The 21,370-nt window shown below is 35.0% G+C and overlaps 1 protein-coding gene and 1 pseudogene across 3 annotated transcripts in view; one reads left to right on the forward strand and one right to left on the reverse strand.

The window, feature by feature from the left end:
• GLCE (glucuronic acid epimerase) overlaps window positions 1-21,370 on the forward strand; it is a 108,571-nt gene that overhangs the window by 32,647 nt on the left and 54,554 nt on the right. The window contains exons 1-2 of one of the 3 annotated variants that reach the window (XM_036009672.1): window positions 1,183-1,306; window positions 12,779-12,870. The exons of 1 other annotated variant lie outside the window; for it this stretch is intronic. The gene's annotated coding sequence lies outside the window, so the exon portion shown is untranslated. Of the gene's footprint in view, window positions 1-1,182; window positions 1,307-12,778; window positions 12,871-21,370 lie in introns of those variants that run through there. One more of the 3 variants, XM_028505590.2, reaches the window with a different exon arrangement.
• LOC114491550 lies at window positions 19-2,418 on the reverse strand (annotated as a pseudogene).

Genomic DNA, 21,370 nt, shown 5'->3' on the forward strand with positions numbered 1-21,370 from the left:
TTGCAGACCAAGGGGAAAAGTGGTTGAACCAGTTACACTCCATACTTGGGAGGTTTAGCACAGACTTTAGGAAGTTCCAGTAACCACTTGCTGCCTCAATTCAGGGTGAGGGAGCTTTAGCAAAAGCAAGTCTCACAGCAGTCTAGGTGCAATGCAGGCCTGACTCCCCCTAGGAAAACCTCTCCATGGGCATGGTCCTGTGTGCTGACTCACTTTCCATTGGTTTTCCATGTGGAAGCTGAGCTACATTTCCACGCCACGAGAAACGGTTCCCTACACTGTAGCACATGGAAAATAATGTAGTTTGCACAGAAATTCTTCAAGGAAGTGCTGGCAAAAGCTGTTGTTCCTTTTGTGAGCCCTCCCCCAACAGATCCACATTTGGGCTTCCAAGGCTTATGGTGTTTATTCTGGTGTTAATTTTCTCTGAAAGGTTATTTTCTTGGAACAAAGTGATTGATTCCCTTTGTCCCATGTTGGCAGGGCCTCTCATGTTTCAAAGTGAACTATTCCACCAATCTGGTCAATAAATGTATTCATACATCCTTCTGTTATCATTATGCTATCTATTCTGCCTTAGCTGCAGGAATCTCTAATAGAGCTCCAAGTTCTTCAAAGTTAATGTTATTATATAATTTGCTTGCAGACAACAAATTGTGTTCACTAACAGCTCTGTCCAAGATGCTAGAATCATCAGCTGTAGTTCCTTTTTGGTGAGGCATGAGCATGGCAGCAAATTCTTGAAGTTCATTTCCTCTGACGATTGTTCAGGAACATTTTCTCTAGGATCCCATAAACAGCAAGTTGCATCTTTCATTTTTAAGAAGAGTAACTAGCATTTGACAACGCTTTTGTCTTGCTGGTGCTAAGATGGTACAGTGCAAATATGTTTTTAAGGCCTCTGTCTTTCACTTTTGTGCACTGTTGTGTTGTAAGAGAGCTCATTGTACATTTGTGCAGCTTCAGTGAATTTTCTTCAATAATCTAAAACGCATGCATGGCATACCTTATAATATCTCTGTAAGTATTCGTTGGTTGAGTCATTCTGAAGCAATGATGCTCAATTTATGTAAGCGTCTGCCTGGACTGGATCAACATCATCTAGATATAGCCTAGCAGTCTTCAGCTATGTCTCCAGTTTATAATCCACATTGTATTTTTTTTTTTTACTGTTTCCAAAGAAATTCCTATCAACACGTGGTCTACCTTTCTACAGCCTTCTTTCTCATATGTCGTTGCAAGATGCTGTGTTATGGAAGCAACCTGCTCCTCAAATGAAATGACTCTAGGCTGGATCTTTTCCAAGGTGAAAATAAAAAAGATTTCTTTGGCTGTGCCATCAGGCAAGTTAGGGAGATATGTGCAGGAACCAGTCAGCAAGTGTTGAGAGATCATGAAGCTGACATTTTCATTTACCACTGCTTCCACAGAAGCTTTCAAAGCTTCTAGTTGTCCTGCCCCAGATAACTGAATGGTATTTTCCAGGATCTGACTATATTTGCCCACCGGATCTTTATGAGAGCTGTTCTAATTCATGAGCTGGGCCAAGTCTTGTCACATGGCCGCCGCCATCTTTCTTCCAGCTCAGCCAAGCTCTGTGAATTTTTTGCTGTCTCAGTGTCTAGGAAAGTGTAGCATCCTGTTGGATTTTGTTCATATGTAAAAATTCTTATTAAGTGGAAACTTTTGAAGACAGCTGGAAGTATATCAGTGAATGGCACAATGATAAAAATGACTGAGGTTCTCAATTCTTTTGAAAAGAGAGGGAAAACTCCTTTTGTGGTTATGGACCTTAAAATAAAGGAGTAACTTAAATACATGCAGTGCCACAGAGAGACAGATGAGATTTACTGTCTTACTGAAAGCTTTTGAGAGGTGCATTGCATCTTTAGAAGTCAGATTTGAATTATTAAAGCAGGCTTTGTTTAGTAAATTGAACATCTGAGAAAATTACATGGAGGAATGAGCACATTTTAATGGGTGTTGAAACTAAAATGGTCTTAGTGAACTCTTAGAGCAACTACATCAATTGCTTCAGTTAGAAAGAATACTGTTCCAGATGTAAATCATATATTTTTCCAAATGTGTTTCTGGGCAGAATAATCTTAACTTCTTGAAGCAAGCCATTTCATTTCTAATCAAATGTAACATTAGGAAAACAAAAGGCCTTAAGGCAAAAACTATTTCTTACACAAGTTTTTTTTGTTTTTCATTTGAAATTAGTGCAATTATAGATTGACCTTATTTTAAAAATCTGATTCTTTTAAATAAAGTGTAGCGATGTGAAATTGTTGCTAAACTTTATAGCACAGCTGAGAACAATTGTATCCTTAAAACAAGTAATCACTGAGTTTCACTTAAGTACAAGTATTTGGCTGAATATGCTTTTAAAAAATAACTCCTAAAATAAATTTAGGAATGGAATGGATTAAATAATATAATAAAGGTGTTTAGGAATGGTAGCACCTTTGTACTTATGCTTTTTATATTTAAATTAATTCCGCCCTGGCGAGTGTAGCTCAGTGGATTGAGTGCCAGCCTGCGAACCTAAAGGTCACTGGTTCGATTCCTAGTCCGGGTATGTGCCAGAGTTGCAGGCCAGGTCCCCCACTGGGGGCATGCAAGAGGCAATCTTCTCTTGCACATCAATGTTCTCTCCCTCTCTTTCTCCCTCCCTTCCCCTCTCTAAAAAATTTAAATAAAATCTTTTTAAATTTTTTAAAAATTTACATTAATTCCTATAGTATATGGATTTGAATGTTTTATGTCACGTGTACGTATAGTCTATACATTATCTGATTTACATACAATATATATGTCACCCGTTTTACATTTTTGTTTCACCTTGCCCTACTTATTCAAAGAAAACAATTTGTTTTCGGTGTATTCACCCCGATAATAAAGGTGGAAATAAATTATTGTTTTTACTTTTTTATTTTTAGAATGCTCTCCATGCATTTGAAGTAGAATTAAACACAAACATTTTTTCCCTCCAGGGAATGTACTCACTATAAATCAGTATTCTTCAACATTAATGGAAGTTCTTTTATGATGATGCCATTAAGTGGATGTCAGGATTTACTCTTCAGTTAGGTGGGGTTGTGATTGCTAGCAGATTAGATTCCTTTGCAGGTGATGTGCTAGCTAGGGGAACTCACATTTAGGTATTGATCTCCCAGTGACTCCACATGTCAGGCCTGAGCTATGCTTTTTGTCACTGCTCTGTCTTAAAAGTAGCCAAAATAAACAAGAGAGTTTTTATAGACTCTAAAATCCAAACTAAATATCCTGGAAAAACCTTGCTGATTTAAAGGTTATTTGTTTGTTTTAGTTTATAAATTTATTTTTTTAATGAACATGCAGTAAAATTGACTCTTTCTGTGCACAGTTGATGAATTTTAACATGTCTGTAGATTCATGTAGCCATCATCCCAGTCAGTATCCAGACAGTTTGATTAATTCATGAAACTCTTTCATGCTATCACTTCTCTTTGTGGTTGTACCTTTCCCACCTGTCAGTAATTCATGACAACCCCTCTGTCATGTTAGTTTTGTCTTTTCAAAAATGATCACTTAATGGAATTAATACAGTATGAAGCCATTTGAAACTGTTATGCATGCATTTATTTACTTAGCATTATACCTTAGGTTACTTTTAATTACATAGTAGTATTCAATTGTGTGGATGTACTAAGTTTTTTTATGCATTTTTTGAAGGATTGTGAGTTGTTTCAAGTTTTTAGCTAAGTTGAATAGAGAAGTAAATATTTGTATACAGGTTTATGTGGATACGATCATTTCCCTTGGGTAAATAAATACATAGTGTTGGGATTGCTGAATCAGATGGTAAGTGTATAAGTTAACTTTATAAGATATTGCTAAACTTTTCTGTTTTCTAGTGTCCATACCACTCTGTATTTCCATCAGCAATGCATGATAGTTGTAGTTGTTCTGCCTACCTATCAGCACTTGGTATGGTCAGTCTTTGTAATTTTAGCCATTCTAATAGATCTACAATGATATCTGATAATGGTTTTAATTTGCATGTTCCTAATAGCTAATGATGTTGAATGTCTTGTCATGTGCTTTTTGTCATACATATATCTTCTTTGGTGAACAGTGTGTTCGAGTCTTGTGTCAATTTTTTAAAATAATAGAAACTTTTACTTGGGAATAATTACAGATTTATAGAAAAGTTGCAAAGATAATACAGAACTTCCCATAATGATAGCATCTTACAATACCAAGTACTTTTGTCCAAAACAAGAAACCACCATTGGTACCTTAACCAAACTCCAAATTTTAAACTTGGATTTTGCTGGATTTTCCACTGGCTTTGTTTTTCTGTTCCAGGATCCAATACAGGACTCTACATTGCATTTGTTATGTCTCCTTAGTCTCCTGTGGTTTATGGTGGTTTCTCAGTCTTTCCTTATTTTTTTTTGTAACATTGATAGTTTTGAGTACTGTCAGTTGTTTTGTAGAACACCCCTCAATTTATGTTTGATGTTTTTATGATTAGAAGGTGGTTAAGCATTTTAGGGAAGATTTTCAGCACATCATATTGGGGAGTAAATGATAACATTGCTCAGTCAAGGTTGTGTTTGCTAGGTTCCTCCACTGTAACGTTTATTATTTTGTCTCTTTGTATTCCGTTCTTTGGAAGTGAGTCACTAATTCCAGCCTACGCTCTAGGTGGCAAGGCAATTGCTTCATTTTATGGATGTGCTTCATTTTATGAATGTACTAGATATTAAGTGGTATATATGTTAAGTTTATACCAATGTCTGTGACTCCAACCCAGTACCATAGGTTCATTCTAGCCTTCTCCCCCTGGCTTACTATAATTTCTCTGACAGTGAGGAACCTGGCTTCAGTCATTCATTTACTTACTTGTTCCACCCCAGTATACATGTAAAGCAAGTTCAGAATTATTAAGTAGTACCACCATGAGAAATAAATTTACCAACTAGAGTATAGTGTTTATGTACAGGTCCTTTAATATTTAGGCTTAAAGTTTCCATTCAAGACACTGTTTTCCAGATTTACTAAGGTCAACTCATTTTCCAAACTCTCCTCAGTGGGGATGTGCTATTCATTTATAATATAGTCAGATTCATTTGTCACAGACTGTCTTCTCTCTTGAAATTCCCCCAGCCTTTTAGTTGATTATTAAAAATTTACATACACTAAAGTTCAGTCTTTGTGATGTATAATTTTATATGGGTTTTGACAAATGCACAGGGTCATTGTACACTACTCTTGAACCATACAGATAATTTCATCACTTTAAAAAATTCTCCTGTTAAAAGGATCTGGACCCAGTTGCAATGTGTGTATGACAGAGGGTCCCCACACCAACAAGTAATTCTCAGACATCAGCTGGGTGTCCTACAATTCAACTCAGTTCTGATACTATCTATCCAGTGATAACATCAGATTCCTTAGATTAAGGGCCCAGTCCCATAAGACTGCTCTCCTCTGCTGCACCTCCCCACTTCAGATGCCAATCCAAAGACCTCATTGTCACCTGTGCTTCTGACCCACCAACTGTAGAGTGGAGATTTCCTCCTTGGGTTTGATTAATTTGCTGCAGCAGCTCATAGAACTCAAAGCAACACATTACTTACAAGATTACTGGTTTACAAAAGGGAATGTAACTCAGAAACAGCCAGATGGAAGAGATGTGTAGGACAAGGTATAAAGAAAGGGTGTGGAGCCTTCGTGCCCTCTCCAAGCCCACTATTCTCCCCAAATTTTCACGTGTTCACCAACCTGGAAGCTCTTTGAAACACTCCTATTTGGCTTTTATGGAGGCTTCATTGTGCGAGCATGATTGATGAAATCATTGGCTGTTGCCATTGGTGATTGATTCAACCTCCAGCCTCTCCTTCCTCCCTGGATGTTGGGGGTACTGAAAGTTCTAGCCTTCTAATCACATAGTTGATTCTCCTGGCAACCGGCCCCTATTCTTAGGTGCTTTCCAAAAGTCACCTTATTAACGTAAACACAATGTGGTGGAAAAGGGCTTTTTTGAATGATAAGACACCCATTTTACCTTCATGGTTTTCAATTATTTGATGTTGAGGACAAGAGACCAAATATTATAATAAAGGATTCTTTTATTGCACTTACCACTAGAGAAATTCTAAGGGTTTGGGGAGCTGTGGATGAAGACCAAATACATATGAAAAATCTATTTTGATAACCCGAATGACCAAATATACATATTTCTTATAAATCACAGTATTGCAGCTGTGCATCTGCTTTGTAGTCAGCCATTTCCCCATCCTCCAATCCCCAATAATCTCTTTTCTTTTCCTGTGGTTTTGCCTTTTCCAGTGTGTTACAGTGAATGCAGTAATACAGTATGCAGCTTTTTGGATCTGACTTCTTTCAAGATCTAGCAAAATTCATTTAAAATTTATCCATGTAATTGCATGAATCAAATAGTTTATTTCTTTTTATTCCTGTAGAGTACTCTATTGTATGAGTATACCAAAATTGATTTTTCCATTCACCTTATTGAAATAACCTTCTAGGCCCAAGATGGAGCCACTCCTGCCCCAGGTGCCATGTCAGCAAAGCAGAATTTACTGTGTGCCTGTAAATACTCCACTTGACCAGAAATGCAGTTATCTAGTCTGCCAATCCCCAAATGCCAAGCCAACTCTGGGCCTTCTCACCCTGAACTGTGTGGCCCTAGCTAATTAGATATTTTCTGTTTTTTCTGTTCCTTGTTTTTTATTCTTTATCTTAAAAAAAAATTCCTGCCTCCTGCCCTATTTTGCAGTTTTCTGAATGGAAACTGCCCATTTCAAGAAGTGTTAAGTTTGCATCCAGTTGTTTTCTTTAGTCATTTTAACAACCTGTTGAAGGACATCTTGGTTCCTTCCAGGTTATGGTGATTATGAGTAAAGCTTCAGTCAAACAATCGTGTGCAGATTTTTGTATGACTGTGAGTTTTCAGTTCACTTGAGTAAATATATAGCAGTTTTTTAGTCTTTCTAATTGGTGTGCTTCTGCTCACATGTAAATTGTTGAGTTTTGAGAGTTCTTTGTATAGAGGGAGATCCAGAAAACCCAGAATTTATTTATAAAAAATTGTGTATTTATTCTTACATGTTTAAACTTCAGTCACCATAAAAGTACTCTCTATTTGATGCAATATACCTATTGAGACATTTTTCCCTTATCTCAAAACAGTTTTTGAACTCATCGATTTCGATTCCTTTAAGTGCTTCTGACATTTTTAGTTTTACCTATCCACATGAGCAAAACATTTCCCTTTGAGGACTTTTTTCATCCAGGGAAACAAAAAAAAACATCGTTCAGGGCAAGATTGGGTGAATAGGGAGTTTGGGGCATTGGGGTCATGCTCTTTATGATAGAAAACTGCCAAACACTCATTGTGGTGTGGGCAGATGTGCTCATAAATAACCCATCATGAAATGAGCAAACACATTTAAAGAATCTAAAAAAAAAATCACTGAAGCCGAATGCAGCCTCTCACAATACCACCAGCTGGTACACTGGTACAGATGGGTTCCTAGAATAGTCATCTAGCGAGGGAAGCCTGTACTACAAGGGGGCTGTCCTTCAGAAGATAAATAATGGTTTCTTGGGTCCCCCCTTTGTATTCTGCCTACAAGTCCTTTGTTGGATATCTAATCTGCAAACATTATCTCCCTGTTTGTAGCTTGACTTTATGTTAGCTTAGCTATCTCCCCAAAGCAGGAATTTTTTAACTTTGATAAAGTCCAATTTATCACTTTTTACTTTTTATTTTGGTGTATTTAAGAACTCTTTGTCCATTCCTAGGTAACAAAGATTTTGTTCCTTTTTTTGGTAAACATTTTATATTTTACATATAGGTTTATGATCCATTTTGAGTTAATTTTTATATAAAGCAGGAGGTTTAGGTCAAAGTTTTTTTTTCTTTTCATATGGATACTCAGTTGTTCCAATACTATTTGTCAAAAGACTATGCTCTTCTCATTTTATTAACTTTACACCTTTTAAAAATCAGTTGACCATGTTGTATGGAACTATTTGTGGACATGTTGTTTTATTCCATTGATCTACATGTCTATCACTTTGCCAATATCACACTGTCTTAATAACTACTATAGCTTAAAGCCTTAAAATTGAATAGGGTGATTCCTCCAACTTTCTTTTAAAAATTTGTTTTTAATAGCTTTGGTTACTTTAGTTCTTTTTCTTTTCATATTAATTTTTGAATTAGCTTCTCTATAACAACAAAAGATCCTAGGATTTTGACTGAAATTGTATTAAGTCTGTAGACCAGTTTGGGAGAAAATTGACATCTTTACTATTTTGAGTTTTGTAGTCTGTGATCATAGTCTGTATTTCTATTTACTCAATTCTTCTTTGACTTACTTCATTAACATTTTGTAGTTTTTAGGATATAGATCCTACATGTATTTTATCAGATTTATACCTAAGTATTTTGTTTTTATAGAGCTATTTTGAATGGCATTATTTAAAAATTTTCAGGTTTCAAATCGTTCATTTTTTAGTATACAGAAATATAATTGATATTGACCTTATTTTTTTTTTACCTTGACAAATTCATGTATTACTTCCAGGAGGGTTTGTTTGTTTGTTTGTTTGTTTTCCTTGGAATTTTTTTGTGTAGATAGTCATCTCACTTGCAAATAGGGACAGTTTTATTTCTTACCAGTCTGCAATTGTGTCTTTTTTATGTCTTTTTAAATTTTGTTTTAGTCCTCACCTGAGGACATGGTCTTTGATTTGAGAGAGGGAGAGAGAGAGAGATCAATGAGAGAAACATCAGTAGATTGCGTCTGGTATGCACTGTGACTGGGATCGAACATGCAAACTTGGTATGTTCCCTGATGGGGGGTCAAACCCACAACCTTTGAGTGTATGGGATGATGCTCCACCCAACTGAGCCACTGAGCAGGACTGCAGTTATTTCTTTTTTAAATGTTTGGTAAATTGGTGAAATCATCTTAGACTGGAGAGTTTCTTTTTTTTTAAGTCTTTTAACTACAAATTCAATTCATTTCATAGTTACAAGACTATAACTTATTATCATTGTGGGTGAACATTGGTAATTTGCAATTTCAGGGAATTGGTCCATATAATCTAAGTTGTCAGATTTATGTGCATAAGATTGTTCACAGCATTTTCTTATTACTCCTTAAATGTTTGTAGGGTCTATGGCAAAATCGTATACATACTGATACTGAGAATTGGTGTTCTTTTCCCTTTTTGTCTTTGTCAGTCTTTCTTGTATTGAACTTTTCAAAGAGCCAATTTGGGTTTTATTCATTTTTTGTATTATATTGCTGGTTTCAAATTTATTGATTTCTCCTGTTTACTACTTTCTTCTACTAGCTTTTTAATTTGGCCATTTTCTAATTTCTTAAAATTAATCCTTATTATTAATTTTAGACTTTTCTTTTTTCTAATATAAGCATTTAATGCTATAATTTATTCTCTAGTTACTGCTTTGGCTGCATGCTATAATTTTGATTTGTTACATATTTTGTTTAGTTAAAAATATTTTCTGTTTCCCTTTGAAACTTCCTTTTTGACCCATGGATTGCTTAAAAGTGTGTTTTTAAATTTCCTACTCTTTGGAGGCTGTTCTGTTATCTATTATTAATATGTAGTCTAATTTTATTATTGATCAGATAATATCCTTTATGTGACTTCTTTTTTTTTTTCAGTTTGTAAAGATTTGTTTTATGATCCAGTGTATTGGTTTTCTACTACCGTGTTCAAATTTTTTAAAACTACTACAAACAATGGCTTAAACAGCACAGATTTATTGTCTTACCTTTCTGGAAGTCAAGTTTGAGACCAGTTTCACTGAGCTAAATTCCAGGGGTCAGAAAGACTGCATTTCTTCCTGGACACTCTGTGGGAGAATTTTTTGTACTTTCTACCTCCTAGAGGTGTTCACTTTCCTTGGGTCATGACCCCTTTCAGCAGTGGCCTCATTATCTATGGCATTATATTTAAAGAATGTTTCTACAATTCTTTTTTTTCCTTTCTTTTAATTGGTGTTTGTAGATCTTTTACATTTATGTAATTATTAATATATTTGGACCTGTGCCTACCATTTTCTTTATTTCTTCTTCTTTTTGTTATTATTGTTGCCCCTATGTTTTATTTCTATGTTTTCTCTCCCTACCTTCTTTCAGATTGAGTTTGTTTTGTTTTTGGTTGTGTATTACATTATAATTTATTGATTGTGTTTTAAACTATGTTTGTGTGGGGGGGGTTTTAGTGGTCACTCTAAGAATTACAATGTACTTAAGTTTTCATAGTCTACTTAGAATTAATTTTTACTACTTCAAGTGGCACATAGAAATGTACCACCATTCTTTTTTACTGAGTTTACTGAGGTGACATTGGTTAATACAGGTTTCACATGTATAATTCTGGAATACATCATCTATTTATTGTATTGTTTGTTTACTACCCCAAGTCAAGTCTCCTTACATCACCATTTATACCTGCTTCTACCTCCCCCACCCCCATTTCCCTCTGGTAATTACCATAAAAAAAAAGAGAGAGAGAGAAATGTACCACCATTAAAGTCACTTTACTCACTCCCTTATGCTGTAGTTGTGTTACATATTATATTGTATTACATACATATTAAAATATATACATTGGAAGCCCCATCAGATAACATTATACTTTTTTACTTTCAATTATCAAACTTATTTTAAAGTACTCAAGAAGATAAGAATAGTCTGTTATATTTACTCAGATACTTACAATTATGCTGCTTTTTCTTCATTCCTGGTGTTTCAAAGTTTCCTTATGACATCCTTTATCATCTTTGGAAGAACTTTCTTTAGCAATTCTTTTAAAGTAGTTCTGCTGTCAACAAATTCTCTTATTTTCCTTCATCTAAGGCTGACTTTCTTTCACCTTCATCTTCCATTTCACAATTTTTTTGTCTTCAGTTTTCTGAAGTCTAATTAGTATGTGTCTGGTCATGGATTCCTTTGTATATATTCTGTTTAGGGGTTTGCTCTGCTTCTAGAATCTATAAGTATGTCTTTCAACAAATTTGGAAAGTATTTTAAGATATTTTTATTACACTGTACTCTTCTCTTTTGCTGGGATTCTAGTGTCACAAATATTGAACCTCAGGCACTCTTCTTTTTTTCATTGTTTTTCTCTCTATTGTTCACATTAGATAATTTCTACTCATTTATATTAAGTTCATTGACTTATTTTGTTATCTCCATTGTACTATTGAGCTCATCTAGTGAGCTTTTAATTTTGGTTATTGATATTTCTCTAATTCTAAGATTCGCATTTGGTTCTTCATATCTTCTGTTTTTATTTTTCTATTTGTTTCAAGAATGTTTGATCTTACCTGATAAAACATTTTTTAAAGGTTTTATTTATTTATTTTTAGAGAGGGAAGGGGGGGGAGAGAGAGAGAGAGAGAGAGAAACATCTCTCTCTCAATGTGCGGAGAGAGAGAGAGAGAGAAAACATCAATGTGCGGTTGCTGGGGGTCATGGCCTGCAACCCAGACAGGTACCCTGACTGGGAATTGAACCTGCAACACTTTGGTTCGCAGCCCACACTCAATCCACTGAGCTACACCAGCCAGGGCCTGATAAAACATTTTAAATAGTTGCTTTAATATTTTTTATATCTTCCTTAGATAATTCCAGTATCTGCATTTTCTTGGTATAGGCATCTTTTCCCATGGAAGTTCAGATTTTCCTGGTTTTTCTTATGTCAAGTAGTTTTGGGTTATATCCTGAGCATTTAGACTCTTATGTCATGAGATTTTGGGTCTTGTTTAAACCCTATTTAGAAAGTTGATGTATTTGTTCAGTAGGCAGTCAGCCCATTTAGGTTCAAACTGCAAGTCCTCAATTTTCAAAGACTTTGCTATGCTATTTGGATTTGGATCTCTCTTGCATGCACACCACCCATTGGCCATTCTGGAACTTGGTAGTGGTGTGTCCCATGGGTTCAAGTCTCAAAGTCTGTGTGTGCTTGTTTGGGTCAGATCCACACACATGCTGCTTGAGGGTAAGCCCAGGAGTTCATAAGCAACTTGGAAGTGTTGCTTTCCCAAGCTCTTCCTTTGGGGTCTCCCAGTAATTTCTGATTCTTCAGGGTTCCTCTTTTCCATTCTCTGACCAGAAAGGTAGGGACTAATTTATGCCTCTCCAATGTGCATTATCTACAACTGTGCCCATATCAAGGGCCAAGTGGCAGGAGGACAGAGGGAGAGGAAAAAAAGCAACAGGGATTCACCACATCCCCTTGGGAGCACAGCCACTCTGATCAGAGAGGAAGGCGTTCCTCTCCATCAGTCTTGGAGACTGGTGGGTCTAGGGTCCTGGTGGCTTCTGTTGCCACAGCTGCCACAGGAGGCTAAGCTTGAGGGAATGGAGAAAAAAGTGTGAAGGATTCCACACTTTCTTGTTAAGAGATCCCTTTCTTTTTCCTACAGCCCTCACTAGATGTCTTCTGAAGCTTTGTGTGTGCTAATGCCTACTTCTGGGTGGGGTCGTATTAAGTTCAGGCTGGAAGAAACCAGTTGGAAACAAAATGCTCTTTCAGTGATAGTTCAAATTCTGGTCTTCTTACCCCGCCTGCTACTAGTGTTCACTTTTCAGAGTTGTCAAGTAGGTGCTCCATATAGTCTGTCTTGTAGCTACACTCACAAAGTGGAGTGTGATTACCCCATTTTATCTGGTACTGAAATCTGACTTAAAAGTTCTTAATTTTGTTTTTCTAGGAATTTGACAAGAAACCGAAGTTTTGATCAAAAAGTATTTTGAGTTTGAAACCAGACATGTATTAGAGTTTAGATTCTTTCATTTGATTAAGGTAAGATTGTTTAATAACATTTAATCATTTTCAAACTTAAATTTTAATGTGTGCTTTATTAACACATTTTAACTTTTCAGTTTACCTGAGATCTTGACCTCAGAAAATTTTTTCATGGCCCCTTTGTGATTTGAATAGCTAATAGTCCAGGTACAACTTCCAGATACGAGGGGAACATGTGATTATATGTTTACTGAAAAGGTTTGTGTATTGATAATCAGATCTGTTTGCCTAGTGCAGGAGTTGGCAAGCTGTGGCCCACAGGCCAGTCACCTGTTTTGGTAAGTAAAGGTTTATTGGAACATAGTTCACTCATTAATTACATGTTGTCTATAGCTGCCTTAGCACTACAGTGGCAGAGTTGATTAGTCACAACAGAGTCTGTATGGCCCACAAGCCTAAAATGTGGCCCTTTAAGAAAATTTTGCTGACCCTTGGCCTGGATGATTAAATCAGGCTGTCCTACTGTGCTGTATAATTATAACATGTGAGGTGATAGCTAACCAATTTTTAGTTGTCAGTAAGCACTGTCAAGTATGAAAACTACTTGAAGATTTCAATATATATATATATATGTGAGTAGATATGCTCCTACCGCAAGCCATACTTCTTGAAGTGGAGGGTCTGTGTTATTTCTTAGGAAGAGATATTAATTTTCTGAAATAATTGATTTCAAAAATAAGACAGTGCTGTGAGCAGCCAAATGCCAACTGCTTGTTTCTGAGTAGGTCTTTTTTTGCTTAGATCTTTAAAAATAAACGTTTATATGGAAAAGGTCAAGCTTTTTTCTGCCCTAAAAAATTTTCACATTGATGTTTTTAATTATATCTTGTCTTTCTTGGTAAATTTAAACAGAAGTAGTAACATTTTGAGAGTAATGATTATGTGTTTTTAGTATCTGTCTTAGTAACAGTGATTTAAATTATATGAAATTTTAAATGAAAACATTCTGATATAAAACTGTTGAGTGATTAAATTTGGAATTATATTTATCTCTGAAGTTTATATTGAATTACTTATACCTGTTTGTGATTCCTAAAATTATGAGTGTTTAAAAAACCTAAGATAGAAGGAGAAATTAAAATTTGACCCTAGAGAGTTCATAAAATGTTTGCTTGGCTTCTCAGGAATCTCAAGAAAACACACATTTTTTTAAATATGACATATAAATTAGAATTTCCAAACAATCTCAAATTAAATACAGTAGCAAATGAAATACATGATAAGAAGAATTTTCTTGTTTTGAATTCGTTTTGGAAACCAGAATTGTTAAAAGACATTTTTTGCTAGTTTTTGGATAATTTTAACAAAATGAAACAAGTTTCTGAAATCTTCATCTCTTAAAAATCAAATGATTTGAAAAATACCCTCTATTATGTCATGCAGAACCTGAGATATATTTGGATTCCTAAAAGACTTCTGTGAGGTATCTTTGCTTGTGTTCTAAAAAGTGAGTTTAAAACTTTTAAAAATTTACTTTTTAAAAGGGAGAAATAGCCCTGGCTGGCGTAGCTCAGTGGATTGAGCACGGGCTGCGAACCAAAGCATCACAGGTTCGATTCCCAGTCAGGGCACATGCCTGGGCTGCAGGCCATGGCCCCCAGCAACCGCACATTGATGTTTCTCTCTCTCTCTCTCTTTCTCCCTCCCTTCCCTCTCTAAAAATAAATAAATAAAATCTTAAAAAATAATAAACACTTGTAATTTTTTTAAAAAAAGGGAAAATATGAATTTATTTGTAAGAATATCTTTGTGTAGTTTTATACCACGATACATTTTATATTTAAATCAGCATAGCTTAGAATTAGAGTTCTTCTACATATGAATTATAAAAGACGGATAAAATTAAGCTGCAGAAGAATTAATATGAATCCTGATAGGTTGAATATGTGAATGATGCCACCTTAGTATTTTGTGTATTGTGGTCTAAATTGGATTGCACTTGTAAAGTACCTGATTCATAGACTGAGACTTATGCATAAGAATTCCCTTTTATTTTATTTTATTTTTTAATACATTTAAAAAATCCTCACCCAAGCATGTGTTTATTGATTTTAGAGAGCGAGAAAGAGAAAGAAAGATCAATGTTAGAGAGAAACATTGATCGGTTGCATGCCATACTTACCCTGACTGGGGATGGAATTCCCAGCCTTTTGGTGTGTGGAACAATGCTCTAACCAACCGAGCCACCTGGGCAGGGCAAGAATTTCCTTTTAAATGGCAGATGATATAAGAAGGTACTGCTAAAGCTTTTTGCCTCTATCATATCTTAAAACATCTTTTTAAAAAACCATTCCTGATTTATATGTCAGTATTGTACTTAAAAGAAGTTTTAAAAACAACTTGCAGAAAAGTTCACAATTTGATATTTTTCTTCCATATAATCCTCTATACAATCTTACTTTTCTAAATCAACATAAAATATTTTATTTTAAAAATCAAATACTGAGTCGTTGCCAGTTTGACAGTGTTATTGAAACTAGATATGTGTGTGTTAGACAGTGACAGGATTTTTTAAATGGAATATGCTGCTTGTCTTTTGAATGGCTGGGTGAGAAAGAGCTTGGGTAGACTTGTTTTGAATTTTTTCTATTCATATCTTTGATGGTTTTCAGACTAAAACAGAATCAGTGTTGTAGTCTATTCAGGCTGTTATAACAAAATAGCATGACTGGATAACTTACAAGCAATGAAACTTATTCCTCACAGTTCTGGATGCTGGGCATTTCAAGATCAAGGTGCCAGTAGACTTGGTGTCTAGTGAGGACCCACTTTCTGGTTCATAGATGATTGTGCTTTTGCTGTGTGCTCCCATGGTGGAAGAAATGAGGGAGTTCTCTGGGGCCCCTTTTATAGGGACACCAAGTCCATTTATGAGGGAGGGCCCTAATCACCTCCCTAAGGCCCTTCCTTTAAATACCATCACATTTGGAGTTAGGATTTCAACGTGAATTTTGGAGGTGACGCATACATTCAGTCTATAGCAGTCAACTTTTTAATTTTGTAGACCTTGATCAATGAATGCTGTTGTATAGTCTTAGGTCAATAAAGAAACTAGTTTGGAAATGAACTTCTAAGGTTTATCCTCATAGGAGATAATGTAAAAACATCTTAACTTTAATTGACCACTATGGGGTTTTCTTTTAAAAAACTTTTAAGTAATATACTCTTTACAGCTTTTCTTTATACACAGTCATTTCATTTCTACCAAAATAATTTTTTTAGAATAAAAACAGTTTTATTCACAGAATTTGCTATCAAGAAAGGTATACACACATTTGAAAGAGTAATAAAGGCTATTTTTTAGAGCTTCCTTTATTTTTTCTTTTTTAAAATTGTTATTCTTTTACAGTTGTCTCAATTTTTCCCCCTTTGCCCTTCTCTGTCTTGCTCCCCCCACACTGCTCCCACAGTTAATCCCCACACCATTGTCCATGTCCATGGGTCATTCATACGTGTTCTTTGACTAGTCCCTTCCCTTTCTTTCCACCACGATCCCCCTCCCCGACCCTCTGGCTGCTGTCAGTCTGTCCCATGTTTCTGTGTCTCTGATTCTGTTTTGCTCGTTTGTTTATTTTGTTCATTGGGTCCCTCTTATAAGTGATATCACATCATATTTGTCTTTCACCACCTGGCTTAAAGCTTACTTAAAAAAAAACATTTTATTTTGGAATAATTTTAGATATACAAATAAGCTCTAAAGATATACAAATAAATTCTGAAGTACAGAGCTTTTGTATATTACTCATTCAGCTTTCCCTAATGTTAACATCTTATATAACCTTAGCACAATGATCAGAACTAAAAAATCAACAATGACCACTAAAGCACAGACATTATTAGGATTTCACCAGTTTTTCCACTAATGTCCTTTTTCCATGATCCCATATCCCATTTATTTGTCATGTTTCCTTCCTCTCCTCCAAAATGACAGTTCCTCAGTTTTTCCTTATATTTCATTACCTTCACGCTTTGGAAGCCTGCAGGTGTTTTGTAAAATGTCATTCAGTTTGGTTTTCTCTGATGTTGTCTCATAGTTAACTTGAACTTACAGATTTTGGGAAAGATTACTAGAGCAGTGATGTGTCCTTCTCAGCTCATGATATCAGGGGTTACATGATGTCAGTGTGACTTAATTACTAGTGATGTTGTTAATCTTGGTCACTTGTTTTTGGTGATGCCTGCCAAATTTCTCCACTGTAAACCTACTTCCTTAATTAATAAATATTTAGGGAAAATACTTAGAGGTTACACAAATGATTTTGTTTCTCCTTAAATTTTTGGCCACTAATTTTAGCATTAACTGGTGGGTGTTGCCTATAGCAATTATTACTCTGATATTCTAATGGTAATTTTCTATTCCATTCCTTCCTTCTACATTTATTAATTATAATTCATCTTTAAGAAAGATTTGTCCCTCCTCACATTTATTTTATCTAATCATGTATTTATATCAGTTTACACTGATGGATATTTACTTCATTCTCTGGATTAGAATTGCAGCTATTGTTATTTATTTTGTCATTCAAATTGTTTGAGCTTTGGCCACAGAGAGCTCTTTGAAGTTTGCTTTTGTGTTCTCTCTTATATGTTGTGTGTATGTGTTTTAAAGTAATTTCTTAACTTTCTGGCTCTGCAAGATGCTCAAGGCTCATCTTGTATTTTCCCTGCCACAGGCCTGGAATTACCCACTTTCCAAGGAGCTCAGGTCCATCTTATTAGAAAATAGTATTTAGAAACCAACTTCTGGGCACTAGTTGTGCTCATTGCTACTGAAATGTTGCTGCTGCTAGGCCTTTCAGCAGTCAGAGCTAGGAGATATATGCTTATATACCAATCCATACATATACAGGATGAGGGCAAAAGTAGCTTTAGTTGTTTGTATGAAAAATAATATAATAATTAATAAATAATAATACAAGAATAAGGTCTGTGTTTTGCATATTCACAACTATTAACCTACTTTTACCCTACCCTGTATATATACACATCTATGTTTATTTCTGTATGTATTATCTACCTGTATATACAGAAACAAGTTAGTTTATACCGATACCTCCAAATCCAATCTAGTACAATAGGGATTATTCTAGCATTTCTCTTTTGCTTGTTTGCAACTACATTTACATATTCACTATCATGTATAAATAGTAGTTTTAGAATTGCTAACCCATACTCCTATGGGAAACAAATTTATCAAACAGAAGACAGTGTTTGTAAATAGTTCTTTTTTATCTTTATTCTCATAGTATCCAGACAAAATGCTCATTTCCAAAGGTAATTAAGTCAGGTCTTCTCTGTCGTATTTCCTTCAGTCTGCTATGTCATTTACTTCTAACACAGTTAGATTCATTTGTCACAGTTCGCATTCCATCTTCAGTTTCCCTGACTCCCTGGTTTGTTTAAATTTGTATTCTGTAAAATTCACTCTTTGTGTTGCACAGTTGTGGGTTTTGAGAAATGCATAGAGTCATGTATTTACCAACAATGGTTCCATCACCCCCTAAGTTCCCTTGTGTTGCCCCTTTGTAGTCAGCCCCTCTTTCTGCCCCAAACCCTAGCAACCACTGATGTATTTTCCATGCCTTTAGTTAGTTTTTTCCAGAATTTCATATAAATGTAATCTCTGGCTTCTTTCACTTGACAAAATTCATTTAATATTCATCCATCTGTTGCATAAATCACTTGTTCTTTTTTTTTTATTGCCGAGTGCCATTCCATTGTATTACCAGCTTGTTTATCCATTTACCTTTTAAGGAACATCTAGATCGTTTGCAGCTTTGGGCAGTTATTAATAAGCTACATATAAACATTTACATAAAGGTGTTTTGTATTTTTTGTGTCTTTCTTTGTCTTTGTTTTTATTTCATTTGAGTAAAATACCTGGGAGTGGGATTATGTACCTTAGTGTAAGTATATATTTAAATTTACTTTTTTCCAAGGGCTGTACAATTTTGCATCCAACCACTGTTGTATGAGAGTTTCTATTGCTCCCCATAGTTTTCAGTACTTGTCAGTTTGTGTTTGTCTTTTAGCTGCTCTGCTATATGTGTAGTGGTATCTTGTGGTTTTAATTTGCATTTTCTCTAAGACTAATGACGTTGCTATACCATTCATATGTTTGAGAAGGGGCAGCTGGTCCCTTTTATTTCTCTTAATTTTCTCCTTTTATGATCAACTAGGTAGGTAGAGGTGTGGTTTTTTTTTCAAATATATTTTTGAGTGAACAAGTTGCCATTATCTCTGAATGTGTGCCTGTATTTTTAATAAAAATACACATTTCTATATATGAGTTTCAGTTTTCTATGCTTAGTGCAATAGAATGAATATATAGTTTTTCATACAGCTGAGTATTTGAATGAGAATTTCATTGTTCAAAACTAGCTTGCTTTGTAAGAATCTATTCATAAACTACATCTTGGGCTGAAAAGACATGTAAGACAAGGTAAAATGTAATAAATTCTGCTAGTGCAAAAGGTTGGCATTGGATTGACAGATCTCACTTTAGAAAAAGGAATTTTAGGGTCTTAGGTAAGATCTTTTCCTCTTTGACCATCAACCAAAAAAGGAAAGCTGATACTTTCTTTTGATGTCTATTTAATGCCTTTGGTATGCTCTTATAACTAATCAGTTAATATTAGATGAAAGAGATTACAAATGAATGTTTTTAAACTTGGGCCTCTTTATGTAAACATTTAAATTGACTGACAGGTTAAAAGCACAACTATTTGCTTTATTGAGCTGAATTAACAAAAATGTGTGGAATTCTACTTTCTAGAACTTCAAAGACTACTGCTTAAAAACCTGTAATTCAATAACTAATTGAATTCTTAGCTTATATTTAACTTTTATCAGAATGGAATAAAGACAAAGTTTTAGTGAGTGATTTTTTACCCTATTTGATCTTTATATTTACTATTTTTGTTTTGTAAAGACTCATATTTAATCTATTAGAATATGTGCAGAGATATCATGTTATTTAAATGGATTTTTCTGTTTTGTTTTTTTTGCTGTATAAAGTCCTTTCAGGAACTTAATATATTACATAAAATATATGCTTAAATTGGAAAACTATATGCCTTGAAGGATAGCATTCCTATTACATTGTTTGGGTAATTATGTTTGATTCCCTTGATACAGATTCTAATTAACTAGGTGAATTAATCCTTTATTTCAGTAGGAGATAGCCAAAACAGTATTTTATATACATACTCAGATTCTAAAAATGTTGGTGTTAGAAGTCATTACAATGGAAAGATGTCTTGTGTACCAGAATGAGCATATCTCTTTTAGCATCCTATTTGATAGTGTGATTATGTCACTGATATTTCTAGTGGCTAAACCCAGGTTTGTTGTAATTATGGTGATGACAGTCTTGTAATTTAAGTCAGCAGAGCTTTTTTTCATTCTTGGTTAATTTTTAATAGTCTTTTCCATGTCTTCATATAATTTTTCTTTTAAAAAATTAGGCTTATATTACACATGATATTTTCTTACCTACATTTTTGAAATGTAGGAAATATACCATTAGGAAATGGAAATATACCATTTTTCCATGTCAATAAGCAGGTATCTACATCACTATTTTTAAAGGTGTCTTAACCAGTTTTACCATAGTTTAACCACTTTCTTATTGTTGGATATATAGGTTGTTTTAAATTTTTTTAAATATATTTTATTGATTATGCTATTATAGTTGTCCCATTTCCCCCCTTCACTCCCCTCCATCCTGTACACCCCCTCCCACCCACTTCCCCCCCTTTAGTTCATGTCCATGTGTCATGCTTATAAGTTCTTCAGCTTCTACATTTCTCATACTATTCTTACCCTCCCCCTGTCTATTTCCTACCTACAATCTACGCTACTTATTCTCTGTACCTTTTCCCCCCTCTCTCCTCCTCCCACCTCCCTGTTGCTAACCCTCCATGTGATCTCCATTTCTGTGGTTCTGTTCCTGTTCTAGTTGTTTGCTTAGTTTCTTTTGGTTTTGCTTTAGGTGTGGTTGTTAATGATTGTGAGTTTGCTGTCCTTTTACTATGCATGTTTTTTCTTTATCTTCTTTTCTTAGATGAGTCCCTTTAGCATTTCATAAAATAAGGGCTTGGTGATGATGAAGTCCTTTAACTTGACCTTATCTGAGAAGCACTTTATCTGCCCTTCCATTCTAAATGAAAGCTTTGCTGGATAGAGTAATCTGGGATATAGGTCCTTGCCTTTCATGACTTGGAATACCTCTTTCCAGCCCCTTCTTGCCTGTAAGGTCACTTTTGAGAAATCAGCTGACAGTCTGATGGGAACTCCTTTGTAGGTGACTGTCCCCTTATCTCTTGCTGCTTCTAGGATTCTCTCCTTCATTTTTACCTTGGCTAATGTAATTATGATGTGCCTTGGTGTGTTTCTTCTTGGGTCCAACATCCTTGGGGTTCTCTGAGCTTCCTGGACTTCCTGGAAGTCTATTTCCTTTGCCAGAATGGGGAAGTTCTCCTTTATTATTTGTTCA

Source organism: Phyllostomus discolor, chromosome 1 (assembly GCF_004126475.2).
Source record: "Phyllostomus discolor isolate MPI-MPIP mPhyDis1 chromosome 1, mPhyDis1.pri.v3, whole genome shotgun sequence".
In the NCBI taxonomy this organism is placed as follows: Eukaryota; Metazoa; Chordata; class Mammalia; order Chiroptera; family Phyllostomidae; genus Phyllostomus; species Phyllostomus discolor.